This window comes from Perognathus longimembris, chromosome 28, assembly GCF_023159225.1.
Source record: "Perognathus longimembris pacificus isolate PPM17 chromosome 28, ASM2315922v1, whole genome shotgun sequence".
NCBI classification, from domain to species: domain Eukaryota; kingdom Metazoa; phylum Chordata; class Mammalia; order Rodentia; family Heteromyidae; genus Perognathus; species Perognathus longimembris.
In genome coordinates this window covers 32,925,148-32,949,190 of record NC_063188.1, presented here as the reverse complement: position 1 = coordinate 32,949,190, position 24,043 = coordinate 32,925,148, and positions in this window count along the sequence as shown.

Below are 24,043 nucleotides of genomic sequence, written 5' to 3'. Positions count from 1 at the left end.
AACTTCAGGAAGAAACTAGAGCAATATTTTGATCCAATATAGGCTAGTCATTTGGATCCGGTGACCCATGATCATATTTACAGATGAATCCACCACTCTTTGCTCCCCCATTCTCCATTTCCTTCCTCATTAGACAAGGATAAGAAAGGAAGTGAAACACAAATCTCAACATTTACTTAATTATCAAGAGCACTGATAAAACGTGTAATTAGGAAAGAGGTAGAAATTAATGGCTAAAAGTGGATTGTAGGGCTTACCTGGAGAATTAGATTTAATCCATACTTTACCTTTTCCTTGTGACCTTGGTTAATTAAGAATTGATTGTCCTACACAGGGTTCTTTTCTGAAGGAGGTGGCTGTCATGAGGGGGTATAGTGTTACCACTCTTTGATTAGCCAAGAAAACATTTCTTTGAGGAAATATTCGGGATAGGGAAGAAAGTATTAATATAGTAATGGAGGACCAATCTTAGTTTAAAATTATCTTCAATGATTGTTTTAGAAAACAAAATTAATTCTAATACATATTTGGAATATTCATTCTGGTAATGTATCGTCCAGATGTAAAAAGAAAATAGTCTTCAAGAGCTTTACATACAAAACACTGGTGAACTGGGGCTGTCTACAAGTTATGTTTTTGGAGAAGTGGCTGAACAATGTCATGTGACCTTTCAGAAGCATAATTACTAGACATCAGAATGGGATTTCTCAAGCTATTCCCCTGATCTGCCTCCTCAAAGAAAAGCTAGAAACTGTTGATTTCCATTAGCAAACTCCTTGAGCTCACAAAGCTTTTCTCACATCTTTGACAACTCACTTATGAAGAATGGAGTTTTTCTAATAAATACCTCATTTGAAATGTGTTTGCCAAGAAATGGCTAGACCTTCAAGTTTGTTTACTTAAGCCATGACATTATTTCTTACATCTCATGCTCAAGAAAACAATCAGGTAGTGAGATGATAGGTATCATGAAGGGAGGGGGGGGCAGCAAAGAAACAAAAAAGTTTGTGACTGACTCAAGGCAAAAGGCTTGTTAATGTCTTTAATTATCTTAAAGAAACTTTGAATGACTATAAGTCCAATTATTGTGTTTTGGGAATTATGCTAATGAAAGGTATTGATCTTTCTATCTGTCATCTATCTATCCATTTATTTAATTTTTGTTGCTACTAGAGCTTGAATTCAGGGCTTTGTGCTTACATGTGATCTTTAGTGATCTGTTACTTCAGCTTTATCACCAAATAAAAATACATTTAAAGTAGTGACATTTCAAAACAAAGCTAGGCTAAAATAGAAAAAAAATTAGACTTGAAAATCAAAAGAGAATTATGATGCTCTAACTCAAATACCTAAAGCTTTGTATTTACCAAAGAAATAACAACAGTGGCTGCAAACCATTTAAAAAGGGTAAGTGCAAGTCAAGTGTTCTTGGCTCATGCCTGTAATCCTAGAAACTTATGAGGCTGAGATCTGAGGATCACAGTTCAAAGCCAACCTGGGCATGAAAGTCTGTGAGACTCTTATCTCCTATTAATCACAGAAAAATCCAGAAGTGGTGCTGTAGCTCCACTGGTAGAGTGCTAGCCTTGAGCAAAAGATGCTTAGGGACAGAACCCAGACTCGTAGTTCAAGGCCAAGATAGGCAAAAAACAAAAAAAAAAGGTTGAGTGCAGTCAAGAATGCCTTGGGGTTTCACTGAGTATCAGTGAAAAATTTAAGGCTTGGGTAGGAGAAAAGGAGACAGAGAGAAAAAGAAAACAAAGTTGAAAATAACAGCAGATGAAAACAAATGAATTAAAAGTAAAATATCTCTAGGGTGAACAGGCAGTAACATTTTTGTCTGATTTAATCTTATTAAGTAGCACTACCACATATTATGCCTGACTTAGGGTTTTATCATAATGGAGGATCAAATGAAACATTGTTTATAAAATTATTAATTTGAAAAATTAAACTCAAGTATTCTAGGAATGAAACTATCCATAAAGGTTATCTGTGTTCTCACTGCATTCAAGTAGTTGTGTTCTATAGTAATTAGAGTGAAGTTAGTTGGAGAATAGCTTGGTAGTTATAGAATACTGTTTTTGTTTTGCTGTAGATTGTTTTTTGAAATAGCTAGCTTAGTGGTACTCAACACAAACATTTTTATATTTATGATATTTTGTCTTTTAAAAGATCTGGGAATCATACTTTCTTTTTAAATATAAAATAAATTTTATTTGCTTTCTGGTAATAAAACATATCCATCCTGCAGTCTATATGATATCTTTCTGAATACAATATATATTGCATTTGATTTACAAATATTTTTTTAAAATATCCTCAACCTTTTCTATTAGCAGTTCAGAACAATACTTTCACAATTAGCCTATTTTCCATCTGTTCAGGTTTTTAAACAATACTAACAAAAGATTCTCCATAGGCGTTTTCTTAAAGAGTTCAGTTTGCCCCTCTCATTGCCATTCCTACTTATCTATGAACTGGAATGAAGCTATGGCATGAAATTGAACTTTTCAGGCTATGGAACATTCATTGCTCTTCAGCATTATTCATTACTAAAACAGTGTTTGTGGCCTTGAGAATAGATTATTACATTCATTGCAAATTTGTGCTCTATGATCTTTATTGAGACGTGGGGTAACACTGATCAAGATGCATTGTATTAATTGTTTGTTAAATGGCACAACTACTTAAATAATAAATCAACAACAAAAAGGAATATTTTAGATCACATGTTATAGAATATACAAAGTACTTTTTCTCTTTCTATAGACTTGGTAATCAAATTCTTCAAAATTATTCCTTGTAGAAAAACTTTAAATAATTTCATCACAGTAATAGACTAAATACATAATTGATAAAACAACACAAAACGTTTATTCTGAAAAAGAAAAGCAATTCTCCTCTATACATATCTTATTACCTTCAATGCTACTCCTCTGCTATATATAATAAGTACTAAACTTTGTAAACATTTTAATTTTTTCTCATTTTTTTCTCTATACCTCTAAGTAACTTGAGATACTTTGTATTGATATCCTATGCTAGGTAATGACATATTGATTTTACTTAGATTTCTGTTCAGCACTTTTCCTAAAGTAGTTTATATTTCCTTTTTTTTGGCGGGGGGAAGGTTTTTCTTTTTTTTTCTTTTCTTATTTCTGCCAGTCCTGGGGCTTGGACTCAGGGCCTGAGCACTGTGCGTGGCTTCCTTTTTGTCAAGGCTAGCATTCTATCTCTTGAGCCACAACGCCCACTTCTGGCTTTTTCTGTGTATGTGGTTCTACGGAATCGAACCCAGGGCTTCAAGTATACTTGACGAGCACTCTAACACTAAGCCACATTCCCAGCCCCAGTAGTTTATATTTCTACTCTCAGTTCCACCACTAGTTACCTCTGAAATGTTATAGTTCAACCTTCATCTTAAATTCCATGTGTCTTGGTTCACTACTTTTAAGATGAAAACTGTAACACTCGTACTCCACATTTGAGTTATTCAACATCTCCTAATCTAAAGTAGCCGTAAGTGTTGCCTTATTGTGTTGTAATTTGTCCTTAGAGTGTTTCTGAAAGTGCCATTAATCAGTAGGAATTATACAACCAATGTTATGCTTCTATCCAGTATTCTAAAGATCATGTTCAATAAGAGTATGCTATTATTTTAACTCCTTTTCCCTGATCATACTCTCAAGTTATTTTGAACTTTCAGCCACAATATTAATGCTAATGGGTTGTTTTTTTTTTTCCAGTCTTGGGGCTTGGACTCAGGGCCTGAGCACTGTCCTGGCTTCTTTTTTTTTTTTTTTTGCTCAAGGTTAGCACTCTACCACTTGAGCCACAGTGCCACTTCTGGCCATTTTCTGTATATGTGGTGCTGGGGAATCGAACCCAGGGCCTCATGTATAGGAGGCAAGCACTCTTGCCACTAGGCCATATCCCCAGCCCCATGCTAGTGGTTTTCTGCTGGAAAACATTGGTATACCATGTGAAGGACACCATAAGCAATCTCACCGACTCAACACAATAGCAATTCCTTAGAACTTAGAATAATGAAAGATGCTTTAAGGGAGATGATTCTTTAGAATTGCTGATACATGGTAGAAAAGTACTAAGAAACCAGTCAACTTTTACACAACTTAATTACTGCTTCTCAGTTCTTTAAAAATTGTATCCTCTTGTTGCATACAACCTCAGCAGATGACCCTAGCCCTCTGTATATCAATGCTAGTGACCACTACCCTCGAGTCCTCTTCTACCCCCAATAAGAGCTATTGCATAGTGGCTGTTCTATTAGTCTCATTTTGAACTACGTTTTTCTTTGATCCTACCACATCAATTTTCTTTCTTTCCTCTTTCATTTTACTGTAACAGTTCTCAAATAACTCCTAAGCAAAGATGCCTAAGAGATAAACTTGCCAAGTCTTTTTATATCTGAGACTGTATGTCTTTATTCTATTATCTTACATAGCTGATGTGTTTTTTTTTTTACTTTGCATTTTTCTTTATGTTCATTTTTTTTTGAGGCAAAAATTTCCACTACATGGCCAAGGTAGGCCTAGAATTCATGTTCCTCCTGACTCATCTTCCTGGGGGCTGTCATTACAGACATGGTGATGTATAATAGTCCTAGCAGACGAATACAGTAGCTCAGTAGCTATGTACATAGGATCGTATAAGATGATGCTAAGTGAAATGGACTCCAAGATTTAGAAACAAGAGGTTTATCTTTGTTTTTGTTTTTTTAATGTAATATGTGAAATTTCTTTTTTCTTTCATTTGTCTTTCTATGGTTTATCCCCTGTGGTCACCGTATTTTATTTTGGTACCCTGGGTATTTTTATATATGTTTATCTGAACTCGGGAAGGGAAGGGGAACATCCAAATGCTGAGACAAAGGACAAAGGGTGAACCAATACAACAGCAGTATTCACAAGACAGTATGTTGGAAATTAACTGTATAACTTGGGAGAGGGGGCCTGGAGAAAGGAAAGGTGGGAAAAAATGCGGGAAGGGATAACAAATCTGACAAGAAATGTACTCACTACCTTTCGTATGTAACCCTTCTGTACATCACCTTGACAATAAAATTAAATTTAATTAAAAATAAAATTGCAGTCTGAAGGGTTGAAGGCTGACTCAGTGGTTATTGTCTCAGTCTAACAAGTATGATCATTGAGTTCACATCTCCAGTACTGGCATTGTCCAATATCTTCCAGCAAAATCTATGACAAGTTGATTTTCATTGTCCTGTAAATTTTTTTTTCTGCTAGGAAGTTTTAGAATATTCTTTTATTATTGGTGTTTTGGAATTTTTATAATGGCTTCTCCTTATATAGTTTTTCTTTCAAAAATTCAGTCTGGGGGCTGGGGATATAGCCTAGTGGCAAGAGTGCCTGCCTCGGATACACGAGGCCCTAGGTTCGATTCCCCAGCACCACATATACAGAAAACGGCCAGAAGCGGCGCTGTGGCTCAAGTGGCAGAGTGCTAGCCTTGAGCGGGAAGAAGCCAGGGACAGTGCTCAGGCCCTGAGTCCAAGGCCCAGGACTGGCCAAAAAAAAAAAAAAAAAAAAAAAAATTCAGTCTGGGTGTATAGCTCAATGGCAGAGTGGTTGCTCATCATGCACGTGGACCTCAGTTTGACCCTTGTACCATGAGAGAAAAGAAATGAAGTGATATGGTACAGAGATCTGCTGAGAGGCAAGGACCTGCTTTAGATAAACTGGCCAGGGAAAAATGTTTGTTGTAATCCTAAAACCATGGCATCCTAAGCCATGAAAGATGATTCTGATTTGTGTGAGTATCCTAATTATGAGAGAGCTCTCACCTGAAAGTCTGAGGAAGGGCATTTCAGACACAATGAAAGCAATTTACAAATTAAAGGGACCAAAACAAAGCCCAAATAACCATAGCTCAGTCAAGACCTAAGCCACTCTTTAGATTTGAGGTTAGAGAGCAAACTTCAGGATTCTGTGACGATGGGAAGAAGCTTCTATTTTGTTATGAATGTAAAGGATTTCCCCCAAGAGAATAACACAGTTTGGCATTTAGGTTTATACTTCTTTTTATCCCTTCATGATCATCTTAGTGAAACTTTAATATGCAAAGCAGTATTGTGTAGTTATTGGTAGTGTGCTCATTGCACCTAGATGAGTAGTTCTGCCATTAACCACCTATGAAACCTGAAGCATTATAGTTTACTTTTCCATGCCTCACTTTTGTTATCTACAAAACAGAATGGCACTTACTGTGTAGTGTTGCTGTAAAAATGAATGTAATTGAGATAGGCAAAGTACTTAGAAAGAACCTGATTCATAGTAAGCATTATATAAGTATTATTTCCAATTAATTGCTGTTATTAATAATTATTATTATGAATGAAGTGAAGATAAACATAATCAGTCTTAACTCTTAAATGGGAAATCCAAAGATACAGATTTGTTGATATAGAATTTTTTTTATAAAACACTAAGGAAAGGTTTCAGGTGTCTGTTGCATATTATTACATGTAACAGAAATTAAAGAAAATGATTACTGCAATCATTTCTTTTAAATATCTATTTCATGTATTGCTCAAAATGTAAATGGGAACCTTTTGGTGTGTGTGTGTGTGTGTGTGTTTTCTTTTTTGGTACTGGGGATCGAACCCAGGACGTTGCACTTGCTAGGCAAGTGCTTTGCCACTGAGCTGCATCCCAGCCCATGGGAACCTTTTTTATCTGATTTTTTTCCTTCTTGTTGAAAAATAACGAACGATATAGCATTTCATAATTGACCATTTTTTCAAAATGATAAGCATTTATTACTTCTAAAAATAACTACTAACCTTCAAATGATGGCACATGCCTGTGATTCCAGTACTCAGAGAGTGACAGGAGGATTGTGTGTTCAAGGCAAACTTGGCCCTAATGAGAACTTGTCTCAAAAAACTTCAATATTAGAAACTTATAAGAAATAACCATTCTTTGCCCAATTATACTTACTTTGTATTCCACAGGTTCAATCATTTTGACTTTGTAGCTGGATACCCTACAGCTTTTAATGTTTATGTTACTATTAACATTTCAGTTTTCAATATCATTTATTTCCACATACAACAAATTAGGATTTTTGTTCTCATTCTACTGCCATTTCAGTTACCTAATTCTCCTACTATAATTATAGCATTCATTTTTGTGAAATAAATATTCAGTGTTTACATTATTATGGATACTCAAATCTTATTTACTTGAGGGTCAAGTTGAGTGTATATGCTAAGTAGCTTTTTTTCATATAGTTAGTAGTAGCTTTCTTCTCTTTCACTTTTCAGTGTCCCCCTAAAATGTCTTTTTCTTTTCTCCCCAAAGTTCCACTCTAAAGTTCTATCCTACCCTCTCTTTCTTTCAGGAGAAATCCTCTGACTTCCAACTGCATTGGTTCTCTCTCTGGCTGCTCCACTCATCAACTTTCCTAACTTACATGCATTTCCTGAACACTGTAATTTACCTTTTCTTTTGCTAAAGCTCATCAACAAGTAACTTCCCATAAAACAGTGCATAGGGACAGCAGGTCTTGTTTGATGAATAATTTCAGTAGTTATTGAATTTCCAGTAATAATAAAAGTCCTTTCTATTGGTAGGTATTGCACTATTGGAAATGTAAAGAAAAGTTAAAATCATATTGATATAGTACTCTATCTCCAATCATTCTCCTTTCCTTGAAATCTCCCTTATCTGATTTTTGTGTATAGTAATAGTGCCTTCAGTGTCAATAGCTTTAATAGCTTAAAATGATATTTCCAATATGTTGATATCCTTATGTCTAAAGTGTGTATCTTTTCGGGTGAGAGTGGACACAGGTAGAGCACCTACCAAGCAAGTGTAGGTTCCTGAGTTCAGATTACAGTAAAGCCCCAAACTTAGTAATTCAGTTTGTGTCTCTATTGACTTTTAAGCTACACATCTTTGAACACAATTTTCATATAGCCTTAGTTGATCATAGTTTATATTGAATTTCTATTCTAACACTTGTTAAGCAAAGTAAGAAACTCTTAATAGTGTATTACTATTTTCCACCCATTTAGGCCTGCTTGCTATTGTTACTACATGCTTTAATTCTACATGTGTTATTAAGTCCAACATTTTTATTGTTTCCTGTTCTTTTAGCTATCTCATAACTTTATTTGGTATTTTTGTCTTAACCTTTCAATAATCTTTTTTTTTTTTGGCTGCTGTTGGGCTTGAACTCAGGACCTGGGCACTTTGAGATACAGCTTTACTGTTGTTGTTTTTGTTAGACTTGGGGCTTGAACTCAGAGCCTGAGCAGTGTCTCTGGCTTCTTTTTGCTCAAGGCTATCACTCTACCACTTGAGCCACAGTGCTACTTCTGGCTTTTTGCTACATATGTGGTGCTGAGGAATCGAACCCAAGGCTTCATGTATGAAAGGCAAGCACTCTACCAATAGGCCATATTCCAGCCCCTGTACTGTTTTTTTTAAAAAAAATATATTGTAAAGGTGATAGGGGGTTACAGTTACAAAAGTAAGGCAATGAGTACATTTCTTCTTAACCACTTTTACCCCCTTCCTCAGGCTTAAATTGATTGAGTACCAATCTACTGGTTTTTTGGTGGTTAATTGGAGATAAGAGTCTCTCAGAACTTTCCTGCCTGGGCTGGCTTTGAACCATGATCCTCAGATCCCAGACTCCTGAGTAGTTACGATTACAGGTGAGAGCCACCAGCGCCTGGCTTCAATGATCTTATAGAGGCATTTAAAAATAATATTTTATATGAGCAAGCATATTTACCACTTCTTGTGTCAAAGTTTCAGGCTTTCCCCTGAGGCTATTTCCGTTTGCTGCATAAGTCTCTTGGGTAAGAAATTCTCCCAGCTATTGCTTGTCTGAAAATATATTTTATGCCTGCCCATTTTTATTTGGTTATGTGGTAGGCCATACTAAAATGTCCTTCCCCAAAATTCTTTTTCCCCTAGTTGTTAAACATTTATTGAGGTCCTGCTAATGAAAGCAATTTAAAGATGTAGGTAAAACATGCAATCAGTTGGTTTTAAGGTATCTGGGCAGATCTAACTTTAGATCAACTCTTGTAGGAACAGAAATTTTTCTGTAGCTGGTAGCAGAGAGGAGTCTGAGATATTTGAAGTGTGAAAACAATTCAGCATGGCATTTTCTATGCTGCTGAGATGTAGAAGATCAAGGAACAAGGAACTAAAAGTTGCCTTTAGTTGCTGAGATCAGTCCCTGTCAGATACTATAGGATAAAACAATGGTTTTCAGTCTATCAATCTCAAGGAACTTAATTCTGACAGCAATAAGTTTGGAAGCATATCTTATCCAGACTTCCAGATAAGAATTGAACCAGCTGACACCCTTGTTCTTAAAGCTTGTTCTGCTGTGCTAGACCTCTGAGAGATTTTGACATCCTTAGTGTGCCATTCAACCAGTATTGTAAAATGCAAATATATATGTTATCTACATCTTTATCAAGATACAGAATATTTCCATTTCCCCAGAAATTTCCCTTAAGTCCTTCTAGTCAACTCTATCACCACTGAGTATTTTCTGATGTTAATGTTGATGTTTATGATCATAGGTTGCTGTTTCTGTTGAAAAATATCATACTGACTGAGTCATTCAGTTTGTATTTTTGTGCTTAAATGACTTCACTCAGAAGAATATATTTTTCAGATTAAGCCATTAATTTTTATTGCTAAGTAGCATTCCAGTGCATGGATATGCCACAATTTTTAATAATCTTATTAATAGCTATGTAAGCTGTATTTGAATTTTTAGCTATTAGCAATAAAGCAGTTGGGGCAGGGTTGTTTTTATTTTTTTTCTCTAGTTCTGGGGCTTGAACTCAGGGCCTGACTGCTGTCACTAAGCCTCTTTGTGCTTAAGGAGAGCACTCTACCATTTGAGCCACAGCACCACTTTCAGCTTTTTTGGGTAGTTTATTGGAGATAAGAGTCTCATGGGGTCTTTTCTGCCCAGGCTGGCTTTGAACTGAGATCTTCATATCTCAACCTCCTGAGTATCTAGGATTGTAGGCATGAGCCACCAGTGCCCTACTTGTTAGGGGCATTTTTTGTTGTTGTTGTTGTTTTGTTTGTTTTGATTTTTGCTGGTCCTTGGACTTGAACTCAGAAACTGGGCTCTGTCTGTGAGCCTCTCTGTGCTCAAGGCTGGCAATCTACCACTTAAGCCACAGCACTACTTCCAGCTTTTTCTGTTTATGTGGTACTGAGGTACCCAGGGCTTCATGTATGCTAGGCAAGCACTCTTCCATTAAGCCACATTCCCAGCCTGACTGGGGGCCTTTTTAAACAAACTTTTTGTGAACATATGTTCTCATTCTTCAAAATAACTGCCTAGATATAGCATTGCTTTGTTACAGGGTAGATATGTGTTTAACTTTGTAATTGCTGGATAATTTTCAAATTGTGTGTCAGTTTATTCTTCCTCCAGTAATGTATAAGAGTTCTGATTATTCCATACTCTCTTCAATATTTCATGCTATTATTCTCTTTCTTTTTAACAATTCAATGCAGAATAATCTCAATACCTAAACTGAGCATTCACGTCTGTTGTTCATTTAATTGTATACTGGAGATTGTGGATGATATATTACAGAGACTTTGGACTGTGTTGTCTTCTTCTAAATACTGTTTTATTGTAGAAAATAGTTAAATTACTCTTAGTATCTTATAGGTTCTATCAAGGCATGTTTTATGGTTTTGTTCAATCTTAGGCTATAATCCTTTCTCCAGTTTGTATTTCTTATTCCTAAATTATGATCTTTCTCAGTTCTCAGGTGATTATATAATATGTCTCAAAGGTCCTTACACTCTAGATGGGTCACAGTACTATGTTAGTTCCAAAATGTCTAGTCAACTCTCAGCCTCCTAGCAGATGTTCTCTGTTAGACTCTTGAGTCCTGAACCTGAAGATCTGAAAATGTGATCAAGGAACTAAGGGACTCTTCTGCAGAGATTTTTGTAACCTTCTCATTTATAGTAACCGTCCCACAAATTTCAATCAAGAGAACACTGATAACAATGATCCCCCTTTCCTTTGTTTCATGAAACAACTACATTCTACTTGAGTTCCACTTGTCTGTAACTGGAGTTTGGACATTTCTCAGAGGCAGAAAACCAAGGGATATAAACGCAGTGCTTCTTTTCTTTCATGTGTGGTAGATCTGAGTGTCCACTATCAAAGTCTTACAAATTATTGCTTCATATATTTTTCAAGGAAGGATATGAATCATGCAAAGGTTTTTTGACAAGAAACTGATTCATAACCACAGAATCAATAGTAGATATTTATAAAATTAGAACATTTAAACTTGAGTAAGCTATCAAGCAGATTTCTCAACATATTCTCTGAAGATCTAAGAACTTTCAAGAAGGATCCAGTGTTTCACAATGTAGCTCTAGCTGCTAGCAGTCACTATGACTTTTACCCTTAGCGTTAGAAAAACAAGAGATTGATCATTTTACCAACCCTTTGCTGTGTTCCTTGTGGGGTTGTACAGACATTATGAGTACACCATGAAGAAAACATTTCCTTGCAGCTAGTTTTAGGAGTGAAACAACTCCTTGGTATTTATGCTAGCTGGACAGTGTCAGTACGGTTCATTTCAGTGTATCAACCATCAAGAGATTTTTATGACTATACATAATCATAAGAACATTTTTCATTAAGGCATTTTTTGGTTTAAGTACTTACCATGGATTTAAATTACCATCTTCTTTGGAATGTCTCAATAGTTATTAAAGACACTGTGTCTGAAGATTGTGGATATGATAACTTAGTCCTAGTAATAACTGTGAGCATTATTTCATTTCTTGATTAGTTAATTCAAACATAAGAAATAGGAAAATAAATCTTTCATTGTTCCAATATTACTTTCTTAAGCAACTGACAACCTCCCTTTTCTCTATCATTCATCTGTAGCAAAAGGAGTTGTAAGGAAGCCTTCTCCCTTAAAAGAGCAATAAACTTCCCTGTAGCAGCTTGACCTTTACTGTGTTTTGCTTCCACAAAGTCAAGGATTTTATGAATAATAAATATCCTTGTCTACTGAGTAAAAAGTTTGTAGTTCAAATTACAGAAAAGAGCAACAAGCACGGGGGAAGCTGTGGGTGTTGGGATCTTGGTTTGAGACTAACCTAGGCAGAGAAAGTTCATGCGGCACCTTCTCTCAATGAAAGGCTGGATGTAGTAAGAACCTGTTATCTGAGATACTGCAAGGCTATCTTGAAAATAATTATCAGTAAATAGGGCCATAAGTGTGGCTCAGCATTTTAGAGCATCTGCTTTACAAGCATTAGGATCCAATTTCAACTCTCAGTACCACCAACTAAAAAATAGTGGTTTGAAGTTTATGAGCACATGGACACTTTCTAGGCCGGTAAGAAAGGATTGGCTTTTATGGTATGTGCTAGAATGGTGGGATAAACATAAACTCGGTCATTGTTTTCAGTCCCCAAAAGTCATATTCTAACATCATGACTTGCTTACAACACAAGTGCAAGATTATCTGTAAGAGTTGCATACAAATTGTCAAGGCAAACCTGTTGTAACAGATATCATAAAAAATCACAAGTGTCTCCAAGGCTTGTATCTTTACTCTTTAGAATATTGTCAAATCTCTCTGAGGATTACTTTCCAAATCAAGATGAGATATTCTCTGCATCATATCATTAGAGTCTCTTTTGAGTTCCTAAGAGTATCCTCACTGAATGTAACATTCTGAGCTGTGTTCTCCTGAGTCACTTCCATTTGAAATTTTGATGCTAAAAATTTTAGATTCACCTCTTTAGGTTGATCAAACTGCACAATTAACTGCAAACATCTCAGATTCACTTGGGGTCTTGAACTGGAACAGTAGAGATTATCCATAACAAAACTGTGAAAGAAATTAAAATCCTTTGAAGCTGTCAAGATAAATTACCTGTCTATAAGGAATGCCCTGTGTGGAGGAATTACAGCGTTTTTGAAGAAGGCCGTTTTCTTGTTATCTTGGCCATGCTAAATGTAGCGTATCTGGGATCTGTTTGCATGAAAGCCTCAGATAGAAGCTATTTCTGATGTTCTGAAATTGATTCTGATATTTAAAGATCTCTAAAAGAGCATAGCCTGTGACAAGCTACTTGACATACCTCATTAAAGTTACCTAGAGTTCGATCCAGGTGGAGAATGGAGAAGCAATAGAGAAGTGAGAATCCACATTGAATTTGTAGGGCATGCTAAGGTAAGCTTTTTTCCTCCCTTGAGCTAGGCTTCTTGTCAAAAAGTCCCCAAAGTATTCCAGGATCACCTATATCCTCTGCTGACCTGTTATTTTCAATACATGGATTAAAAGGAACTACTATTTTTAGACAATAAAACCAACTCCTTCAGATTTTAACTTTGTTCTACCATTTTAACCTTTTCATTCTCTGTCCTTGTTAGGCCTTTTAAGGACCTGGAAATCATTTGGGTCATAATGAGATAGACACATATGCTTCTTTTCAGCGGGCTGTGCCTTATCTGCCTGTATCTATCATTTTGTACCCTCCATAATGGTGTTATGCTACATATCCAAATGTCCTGTTATCAGAAATAAGTTTCCTTACCTCCAAGTAGAGGATGTAAGTAATCCCAGAAAATTTGGGAAACATAGAGAGGTTGAAAACAAGAAAGTCTACACTTGCCTTCTTAATCCATTCATAATTGTGTGTTGCTTTTTTCTACTTTATGAATGTATTTATAAACATTAAAGCATTTTAAAATTCCATTGTGTATATGTACCACATTTTCCTGATCCATTCATCTATGGAGGGGCATCTGGGTTGGTTCCAGCTTCTCGCTGTGACAAATTGTGCTGCGATGAACATTGTTGTTCTGGTGGCATTACTGTGATTTTGTTTGTGGGCTTTTGGATAGATACCCAACAGTGGGGCTGCTGGGTCATAGGGGAGTTCTATATTGAGCCTTCTGAGGAATCTCCATACTGCTTGCCAGAGTGGCTGAACCAGTTTACATTCCCACCAACAATGAAGTAGGATTCCCTTTTGGCCACATCCCCTCCAACAATTGTTATTATTAGTTTTCTTGATATATGACATTCTTGCTGGGGTGAGATGGAATCTCAATGTTGTTTTGATTTGCATTTCCTTTATGGCCAGTGATGTAGAGCATTTTTTCATATGTCTATTGGCCATTCTCATTTCCTCATCAGAGAAGTTTCTTTGTAAGTCTTTAGCCCACTTGATGAGGGGGCTATTGGTTCTTTGCAGTTTTGTTTTGGAAGAAGGTAATTTTTTTAGTTCTGCATATATTTTAGAGATGAGGCCTTTGTCTGTTGAATGTCCGGTAAAGATTTTCTCCCAGTCTGTGGGCTTTCTGTTTATCTTGAGAGCTATGTCCTTTGCCGTGCAGAAGCTCTGGAGTTTGATGCAGTCCCATTTGTCCAACCTTTCTTTGATTTGTAGCCTTTCAGGGTCTTTGTTAAGGAAGTTCTGTCCTGTGCCAAGGAGCCCAAGTGTTTCTCCTACTCCTTCCTTTAGTGTCTTCAGGGTGCCTGTTTTGATTTCAAGGTCTTTAATCCATTTGGAATTGATTTTGGTGCAGGGTGATATATAAGGATCTAGTTTTAGTTTGTTGCATGTGTTGAGCCAGTTTTGCCAGCACCACTTGACATTGTTCCATTTGTAAGGAAATGGAAGGACTTGGAAAAAGTTATACTAAGTGAAGTGAGCCAGACCCAAAGAAACATGGACTCTATGGCCTCCCTTATTGGGAATAATTAGTACAGGTTTAGGCAAGCCATAGCAGAGCATCACAAGGCCCAATAGCTATACCCTTAGAAACACATAAGATGATGCTAAGTGAAATGAACTCCATGTTATGGAAACAAGTGATATATCACAGTTGTAACTACTTTCAACGTCCTATGTGTATGTGTAGTTTCTATTATTGATGATGTTTTGTATCACCTTCCTATGTTTGTACCTACACTATCTCTGTAATCTTATCTGAGTATATTGGAAACCGTGTTTACTGGTATTGGAAGTAGGAAATTCAAAGGGAATACCAAATTCGAGAGACACAGGGTAAAAAAAGAGAAATAACTACAAAAGCAATACTTGCAAAACTGTTTGGTGTAAGTGAACTGAACACCTGGGGGGGGAGGGAAAGGGGGGGAGGGAGGGGGGCATGAGGGACAAGGCAACAAACAGTACAAGAAATGTATCCAATGCCCAACGTATGATACTGTAACCTCTCTGTACGTCAGTTTGATAATAAAAATTTGAGAAAAAAAAACATTAAAGCATTTTTACTTCAGTAGTTTTTTTTTGTTTTTGTTTTTTTTTTTGGCCAGTCCTGGGCCTTGGACTCAGGGCCTGAGCACTGTCCCTGGCTTCTTCCCGCTCAAGGCTAGCACTCTGCCACTTGAGCCACAGCGCCGCTTCTGGCCGTTTTCTGCCTATGTGGTGCTGGGGAATCGAACCTAGGGCCTCGTGTATCCGAGGCAGGCACTCTTGCCACTAGGCTATATCCCCAGCCCTACTTCAGTAGTTTTGAACATGGTAAAGCTCTTTCAAGCTACTCGGAAGCCTCTAAAATAAAAAATAAATTTAACATCCTTATTTCTAGTTTTTTTAAGTCCTTCAATTAGAAATGACACTCACAGTAATTTGTTCATTCCTATGTTTCAGGCAACTTCAAATTTAGTATTATACTACTCCTTGGTGTTTTTCTTGTTTGTTTTTGTCATGTGTGGGGCTTGAATTCAGAGCCTGAGCATTGTCCCCAAGCTTTTGTGCTCAAGGCTAACATTCTACCACTTTCAGTCACAGCTCCACTTCTAGTTGCTAATTGGAAATAAGAGTCTCACAGACTTTCCTGCCTGGCTGGCTTTGAACTGCGATCCTTAGATTTCAGCCTTCTGAGTAGCTAGGATTACAAGCATGAGCCACCAGTGCCTTGCTCCTTGGTGTTTTAAGTGGCATCTATTGATTCCTTTACATCCAGGAGAGTTTAATGGATAATAGTATAGATTCTGAAGTAGATCTCTGTGGGATTGAATTCTGAATGCCACTTCCTGGCTTATATAGCTCATTAATCTCCCTAGGCCTCAGTTTTATCATAAGTAAAACTTAGAAAAACAAGAATACCTCACAGTATATTTGTGAAATTTATATGCGTTCACATGTATAACATATTTTATAGTAGTTTTAGATTATATTATGTGAAACAAATATAATTTTTATTTGAAAATAATTATATTTACTATTGAAAATAATAGTTTTATTCTACTTCCCCATAATTGTTATTTTCAGTTTTTACTGACTTCAATGATAAATATTTATTTCTTATTTCAACTCTGGATTATCATTGTTTATTGATTATCAGTGTTGACTGAAATAGGAGATTTTAAAAGTATTGAAAGTAGTATACATTTTTATTATCTTTATCCTTTTTTTTTTTTTTTTTTTTTTTTGGGCCAGTCCTGGGCCTTGGACTCAGGGCCTGAGCACTGTTCCTGGCTTCTTCCCGCTCAAGGCTAGCACTCTGCCACTTGAGCCACAGCGCCGCTTCTGGCCGTTTTCTGTATATGTGGTGCTGGGGAATCGAACCTAGGGCCTCGTGTATCCGAGGCAGGCGCTCTTGCCACTAGGCTATATCCCCAGCCCCAGCTTTATCCTTTTTTTAACCCCTCCTATTTCTGAAAATCTCAACATGTATAAGCTTTACTTTCATTTACTCAAGTTAATTAATATTTTAATTTTATTTGGAAACTATAATCAAAGCTTCTGTTCTTCTTACTACTTCAAGTGTGGTCCTTCTATTATCAGTCTTAAAATTTGTGAACCCAGCTGGGAACTGGTGGCTCACAGCTATAATCCTAGCTCAAGAGGCCAAGATCTGAGGATCTTGGTTCAAAGCCAGCCTAGGCAGGAATGTCTGTGAGACTCTTATCTGTAGTTAACCACGAGAAAACCAGAAGAGGTGCTGTGGCTTAAAGTGGTGAGCATTACCCTTGAGCACAAAAGCTTTGGGACAGCACCTAGGCACTGAGTTCAAGCCCCATGACCCCCCCCCCCCAAAAAAAAAACAACCAACCCAACAGCAATAATCACAAAAAAAGAAAACAGACTTGTAATCCCAGGCCAGGCTCTGATGGCTTATGCCTGCAATTCTGGCTGCTCAGGAGGCTGAGATTTGAGGATTGTGGTTCAAAGCCCACCTTAGCAGGAAGTGAAGCTGTGGCTCAAAGTGGTGGAACATTTACCTTGAGCAATAAAGCTCAGGGACAGCAGCCAGGCCCAGAGTTCAAGCCCCACAACCTACAAAAATATTGTGACCCCCAGAATGTCAGTGTACTTATTAAAGCTCAGACCATACCTCATACTTGTTGAGGAAAATTCTTCACTTTAGTTTTTTTTTTTTAAATATTGTAATGATGATGTCTGGGGGAGTGGGGGCGGTTTACTGTCATGTAAGTGAGGTAATGAGTACATTTCTTTTTGAACAGTGTTACCCCCTCCCTTATTTTCTGCCAGTTTCTCCTCTCCTACTTCCCTCTCCCCCAAGTTGTACAGTTCATTTCCAACATAGTCTAGTGAATATCGTTGTTGTTTTGGTTCACTCTTTTTTTTTGATTAATTCAACATAATTTTTTTTTACAAGGTGTTGTGCAAAAAGGGTGCAGTTACATAGTAGGGCAGTGTGTACATTTCTTGTGATATCTTATGACCTGTTTTTCTATCCCTTGTCTAGGTCAGGTAGACATATATGCAATATACAATGTATCAAGAACATATACAGTATTCACAGACTTGGTCTCTACTGTCTCTCCGTCTCCCTTTGTTAACAGTCATATATATCAGGGAGATCATGCCCCTTTGTTTTCTGTGTTCTAGGCTTGTCTTACTCAACATTATTTGTTCGAGTTCTGACCATTTCCCTGCGAATAACAATATTTCACCATTCCTAATCGCTATGTAGTATTCCATTGTGTATAAGTACCATATTTTTTGGATCCATTCGTCCGTGGAGGGGCATCTGGGTTGTTTCCATATTTTGGCTATTGTGAATTGTGGTTGGTTCACTCTTCGTCCCAGCATTTCTGTGATTCCCCTTTCCTTCCCCAAATCAGATAAACCCATATAGGTTCCCAAATGGTTGTTATCCTCACAAAAGTTTAGGAGGAATGTTTTCTCAAGGGGACCATTTTCCAAATGACTTTCAAATGCATTCAAGAATGAAGATCATTAGTTCACAGGTAACTGTTAGGCCTCTAACTCCTGGGAGCCTCTCTCCTCTAAGTAGATGCAGTGGATCAAAATGAAACCCCTTATATTATACAAATAACATGAACTAATAAAAACTGCAGGTACAGATTTGAGGTTTAATCCTGGTGGTTAGCTTCCAAACACTGTTGCACGTCAGTGACAAAGAGGGTTACTGGTAGAAAGGGGTGCTCTACTGGCCTACTACTTCTCAATACAGTTCTTTGTGTTGAAAAATGGTTCTGTGGATACCTTCTACTCATGTCTTTTCTGAATTTAAACTTAGCACTTCTTTAGAGTTTTCTTAAAAGGGAATATTCTTACTACTCTAATTTCAGGTTGCAGCTTACACTCCTCTGTTTCCGCCATTAATCATATCTCATCTGCTTTCTATCTTTAAGGATTTCCACAAACTTTCTGGGCTATTGCTGAATGTGTTTGCTGTTTGTATTCATGTTGTGCTTTAGTTTTGAAAATGTGTATTCTATTGCTTTCAACGAGGCTTTGGAAAGGAAAAGAAGCAAATACATATGCACAGTGTGCCATCTTTCTTCAGAACACCTTCCTTCCCCAGCTGAGAATAAGAAATCAGTGGCCAGGAACATTCTCTAAAATGTCACCATCACATCTCTACAACCTGAAGTAAATAGTCATGATCAAGGAATCATGCAGACAACTAAGAATGCAAGGAAGTGTATTAGTCAGGGAGACTGGCCTGTACTTCCTGGCTTTTAATAGGTTTGTCATTCCTGTTCAACATAATACGTTAAACTTGATTGAATAATGGCATGACATTTCCAGCTTTATTCTGGCGGTTTTACTCACATGTAGATAATGACTTGAATTTCAAGTTCCAGATGCTACTCTGCACCTACAACAGCACACTAATGCATATAATAAGTATAATGCATATAATAAGTAATTTTTGGATGATAAATGAAGGAAAGAGTTTAGTGTGCCTGTCTAGCACTCATTAGTACCAGAAAACTTTGTCTTAGCTAGCAGTCAATCAGAAGGTGAACCTAGATAGGTTTCTGCTCCTTAATTTAGGTAACAAAGCCTCGGCCATGCGTCTAGAAGGAGATAAGCAGATGTAGCATCACCATAATGATCAATAGTAAAGATCTTAGAATAGAGATTTGTCAATAGCTAAACTACTAGACTTATCTGTGTCATAGCCATCTGTTGATTTTTCATTTCATTTCTGGAGGACATATCACAACAAAATGAAGAAAGCCATCATTTTTTTCTAGTTCCTAAAATGGCCAAAATAGATTCACTTGGAATTTCTATACTTAAAAGAAAATGATACAGCAACTGATATTCAAAATGGACCTCTTTCATAAGTGTAAAGAGTACATTTGAGATAAGGAAGACACTGTCAAACAGCGTTTTTATTCCCTACACTCTCAGTTGTAGGTTGTAGAGATTCACTGGGGTGGCAGTAGAATTAGAACATAGTCTTGTTACCAACCATGCATAAATTTATCCAGCTTTTCCTTGGTGTAATGCCACCTCAAACCATACAAACAATGCTTACAGAAAAATATCACCTCTAGCTCTCTGAGCCTATACAGCAAGCAGCAATGTTCTAAAGGAATTCTGATGTCTGTTGGATGATGTTTCCTTTGCTCAAAACACATGCTGACCACCTGTGTCCTATATTTATCCTCTGTTGCTACTTAACCATCCATACTAAGAATGTTTTCTTAAAGTCTTTCCTCCTTCAACTTTCCCCTAGTTTAGTTATTTGGCTAACTTTGTGCCTTTTTTTTCCACCAGGGTTCTTGCCTCACACTCATCTTCCCAGATGGGAGGGAAAAAGAGTCTTTTGACAAAGTGCTTTAAAGGGATAAAGTGGGGAAAAAAGAGAACAATGTGTGGAGGAGTTGGGCTCCCCAAGTAGGAGGAGCATTGTTAAAACAGAAAGCAGTCTTTTTTTTTAAGAAGTCGTTTTTGCTGGAGCTACAGCATATGGTATTTGGTGGTAGTATGACTGTTCATAGATTGGAATTTCTTATAGGAAATAGCTGCTGTTCAAGTGGAAACTTTTCTAGGGACAGAGCCCTAGAAGAAAACAATCAAAAGCATTTGTGAAAACAGAGGAAGGAAAAGGAATATAGAAAGAAGAGGGAGAAGCACAAAGAAAGTAATGTGACTGAGTCAATGGAAGACTGTTTTTGTGTAGCAACAGGAAGCAGTCTTGAGAGCTATATTCCTTACTGTCCTACCATACCAGCTCTGAGGAAGGTAATCAAAAGCAGACTTAGAAGAGCAAAGCAGATTGAATATCTAACTGAATAATCCTACAGAAACTCTCCTTTTGTGTTTTTTAAATTTTTATATTGAATTTCAGAAGATCTACATTTGCGTTTAACATAGTACAATTTAAAATAGATAAAATTTACAGTCAGATAATTCAGGATAAATACTACATTTGCCACTCACTAATTAGTTCTTTTCTTTTTTTTTCTTATTTATTGTCAAAGTGATGTACAGAGAGGTTACAGTTTCATACGTTAGGCCTTAGGTACATTTCTTGTACTGTTTGTTACCTCCTCCCTCATTGCCCCTCCCCCTTCCCCCTTTCCCTCTTCCCCCATGAGTTGTTCCGTTGGTTTACACCAAATGGTTTTGTAAGTATTGCTTTTGGAGTCGTTTGGGATTACAGGCATGATTACCATGTCTGGCAGTTATTAGCTTAGTAAAAAATAGTCCTCGCAGAGAAAATCACATGAAGTACAAATCAATACTACTAGGGAGATTACCTGTATGGTCTTTATGGTGTTCATTTCAAAATCTGTAACTTCTACTTTTTTAATATTTAGTCATTTCTGTTATTAGGCTATTATAATAATTTTGAAGGGGGAATCAGAAATATGCTTTCCTTTTCAATGGGTAGAAAAATTTGTGAAGGGTGAAACTTCTCAAAATAGCAACTGGAAATACTTTTCTTTTTAGAATTACTAAGGATGTACATTTAAAAACAACTAAACTGTAAAATACAGTTTATCTGTGGTGGCTGTACTTATAATCAATGAATACTACTTGTTCAATACTCTGAATTTAAAAGTTGAGGAGGAGTCGACTTCCAGGAAAACAGCAGAGCAGCTGCAGTGCAAAAGCTCAGCTCCCTCCAGCACCGCAGTTTTCTCACCCCATAGAAACTTTTACCACTAGAAATACAACCAGCATAAATTGTAACAGTACAGGGATTCTGGCCAGGAAGGAAAAATTGACTTTGTACATCTGAAAACACAGATTCGAGCTCTGGGCGGTATCCCACCACCACGCCAGTGTCAGCGGTGCTGGCACAGCGCCTGTCACAGCAACCCGCACTCCATGGATGTAAAGCACACAGCGGAGACCAGGTGGCGGCTGAGCACGGACGACCTGAAATCGCCGAGAAAGCGTGAGTACCCCATGAAAGATATTCTCACTCGCGACCACAGAGCAACTCCGGCAAGGCAGCCCTGCCCCCACCGCCAGAGCAAAGCGCCATCTTTGCCACTGGCATAGGGTCAGACCAGATTGGAACTAAAGCGGGCCTGGGAAAAGCGAGGTCAAATTAGCCATCTTTGAAAAGGGCAAGAGGGACTGACCAGTGAGAGCCAGCTCCGCCCAGGAGAACGCCCCCTGCCCAGGCAGGAGGTGAGTCCTGGGCCTCAGCTTAGCCAGAGGTGCCCTGCCTTGCCCACCGGAATTTCTAAATTTAAAGCGAAAGCAGCAAGCGGATCCCGGCTATATCACAGTTGTAACTACTTTCAACGTCCCATGTATATCTGTAGCTTCTACTATTGATGATGTTCTTGTATCCCCTTCTTGTGATTGTATCTACACTATCTCTGTAATTTTATCTGAGTATATTGGAAACTGTGTATACTGGTAATAGAATTAGGAAATTGAAAGGGAATACCAAAATTGAGAGACAAAGGGTAAAATAAGAGAAACAACAACAAAAGCAATACTTGCAAAACTGTTTGGTGTAAGTGAACTGAACACCTGGGGGGGGGGAAAGGGGGAGGGGGGAGGGGGGTATGAGGGACAAGGTAACAAACAGTACAAGAAATGTATCCAATGCCTAACTTAAGAAACTGTAACCTCTCTGTACATCAGTTTTATAATAAAAACTTAAAAAAAATTCACACTGAAAATAAAATAAAATAAAATAAAAGTTGAGGAGGAAAAGCCTGGTTAGTTACACTAATGATTAAACTGAGGAAAATATGATATTCAATTTGACATTTTCCTGTTTGCACCTATGTGTCGAGATCACATCTTACATGCAGTAAGTTAGCTAGGTGGTTCAGAAAAAGGTAATAAATATTAATATTGAATAACGATACCTAGAATTTACCGAACACCTGATATTTGAGTACTTCTCAGACACCATCTCATTAATTTTCAAGTCTGTCTTGTGAAGCAGATGTTGTTTTTGGTATAATAATAGGAAAAACAAATCACCAAAAGGTCAAAAGACAAGCTAAAACAAGTTACAGATACACTATGGATTAGAATCCAGGCCTACCGGCTCCTATTTGATTTATTTTACTGCTTTTTTTTTTTAATGTCAGAGGTGATTATTTAGGTCAAAGATGTCCTTTAAACTACATCAAGTTTAGGAGACTCTAGTTATTAGGATGGCTTTTGTTTGTTTGTATATTTTTTAATAGATACACTGCAGTCTGCCATAAAGTAAAGTTGAGAACTGTATTCAGAGGCTTTATGACTTTTTATACCTAACATTACCAAAGAGTCTTACTGTAACTACCTATTGGGTGTGTTTCCCGAATTTTTTTTCATGGATTGCATATTTCAAAAATAATAGCCAATTCACATGTATGAAGAAAGAAAATATTAAATAGTTAACTGAATCTTTAGCCCTTTATCTCTAGATATTTTTGGCCACAATTCAATAAACAGTTTCTAAAATATTGGTTTCTCTGATTTATTGTACCATACATCTTTGTAGTTAATTTCCCACATGAAATAGGTTAGCGGTTATATGTGAATACAGATTTAATCAAGTTGTTTCCACACTAACAAGCTATAATTACTAGCTCGTGTTTGTAGGAGGTCTCAATAATTAGTGGGCTAAGAGTCTAAGAAGTCTGGCATTAAAATCAGTCTTGGAGTTATAGATGCTATTTTCACCTCTCAAAAGTGTCCACCTACACAGCAAGCAGGAAATCTGTTGAGATTGTGTCAGAAAGCTGAAATACTAATGGGGTAATAATTTTTTCCTTAGCTTCAAATATTAGAAAATGACACATCATTATTTGAATAATCTTATTGATATTTGAGTGGATAGTATGGCCTTTTCTATAGAGGACTAGAGAATAATGATCAGAGGATTTTAATTCCGTTTGTTCTTGATAAAAAGATTAAGGAAAGATAATTCCATGTTTCATAATTTTTTTCTAAAAATTATTTAGTGGAGTTAATTATTTTCTCTAAACTAATTAACTTGAATCACAGGCACAGCAGAGTGGCTAATTTGGAAGGAAACAATGTTTTCAGGCACCATGTTATGATGGCCAGCTTTCATTTAAAAATGGTAGCAATCTTTTTATCAATAAAATATTATAAGATTAGGATATGGAATGTATTAGCTATCAGAAGTGGTGTTTTCTCTTCTATTTCCAAGGATTTGTGGTATTTCTTAAAATGTTTATATTGCATGGGAAATAACATGATTTTATCTTCTATTTATCATCTTAGTCATATTTCTCTTTCCATCTTCATAATATCCAAGTTCA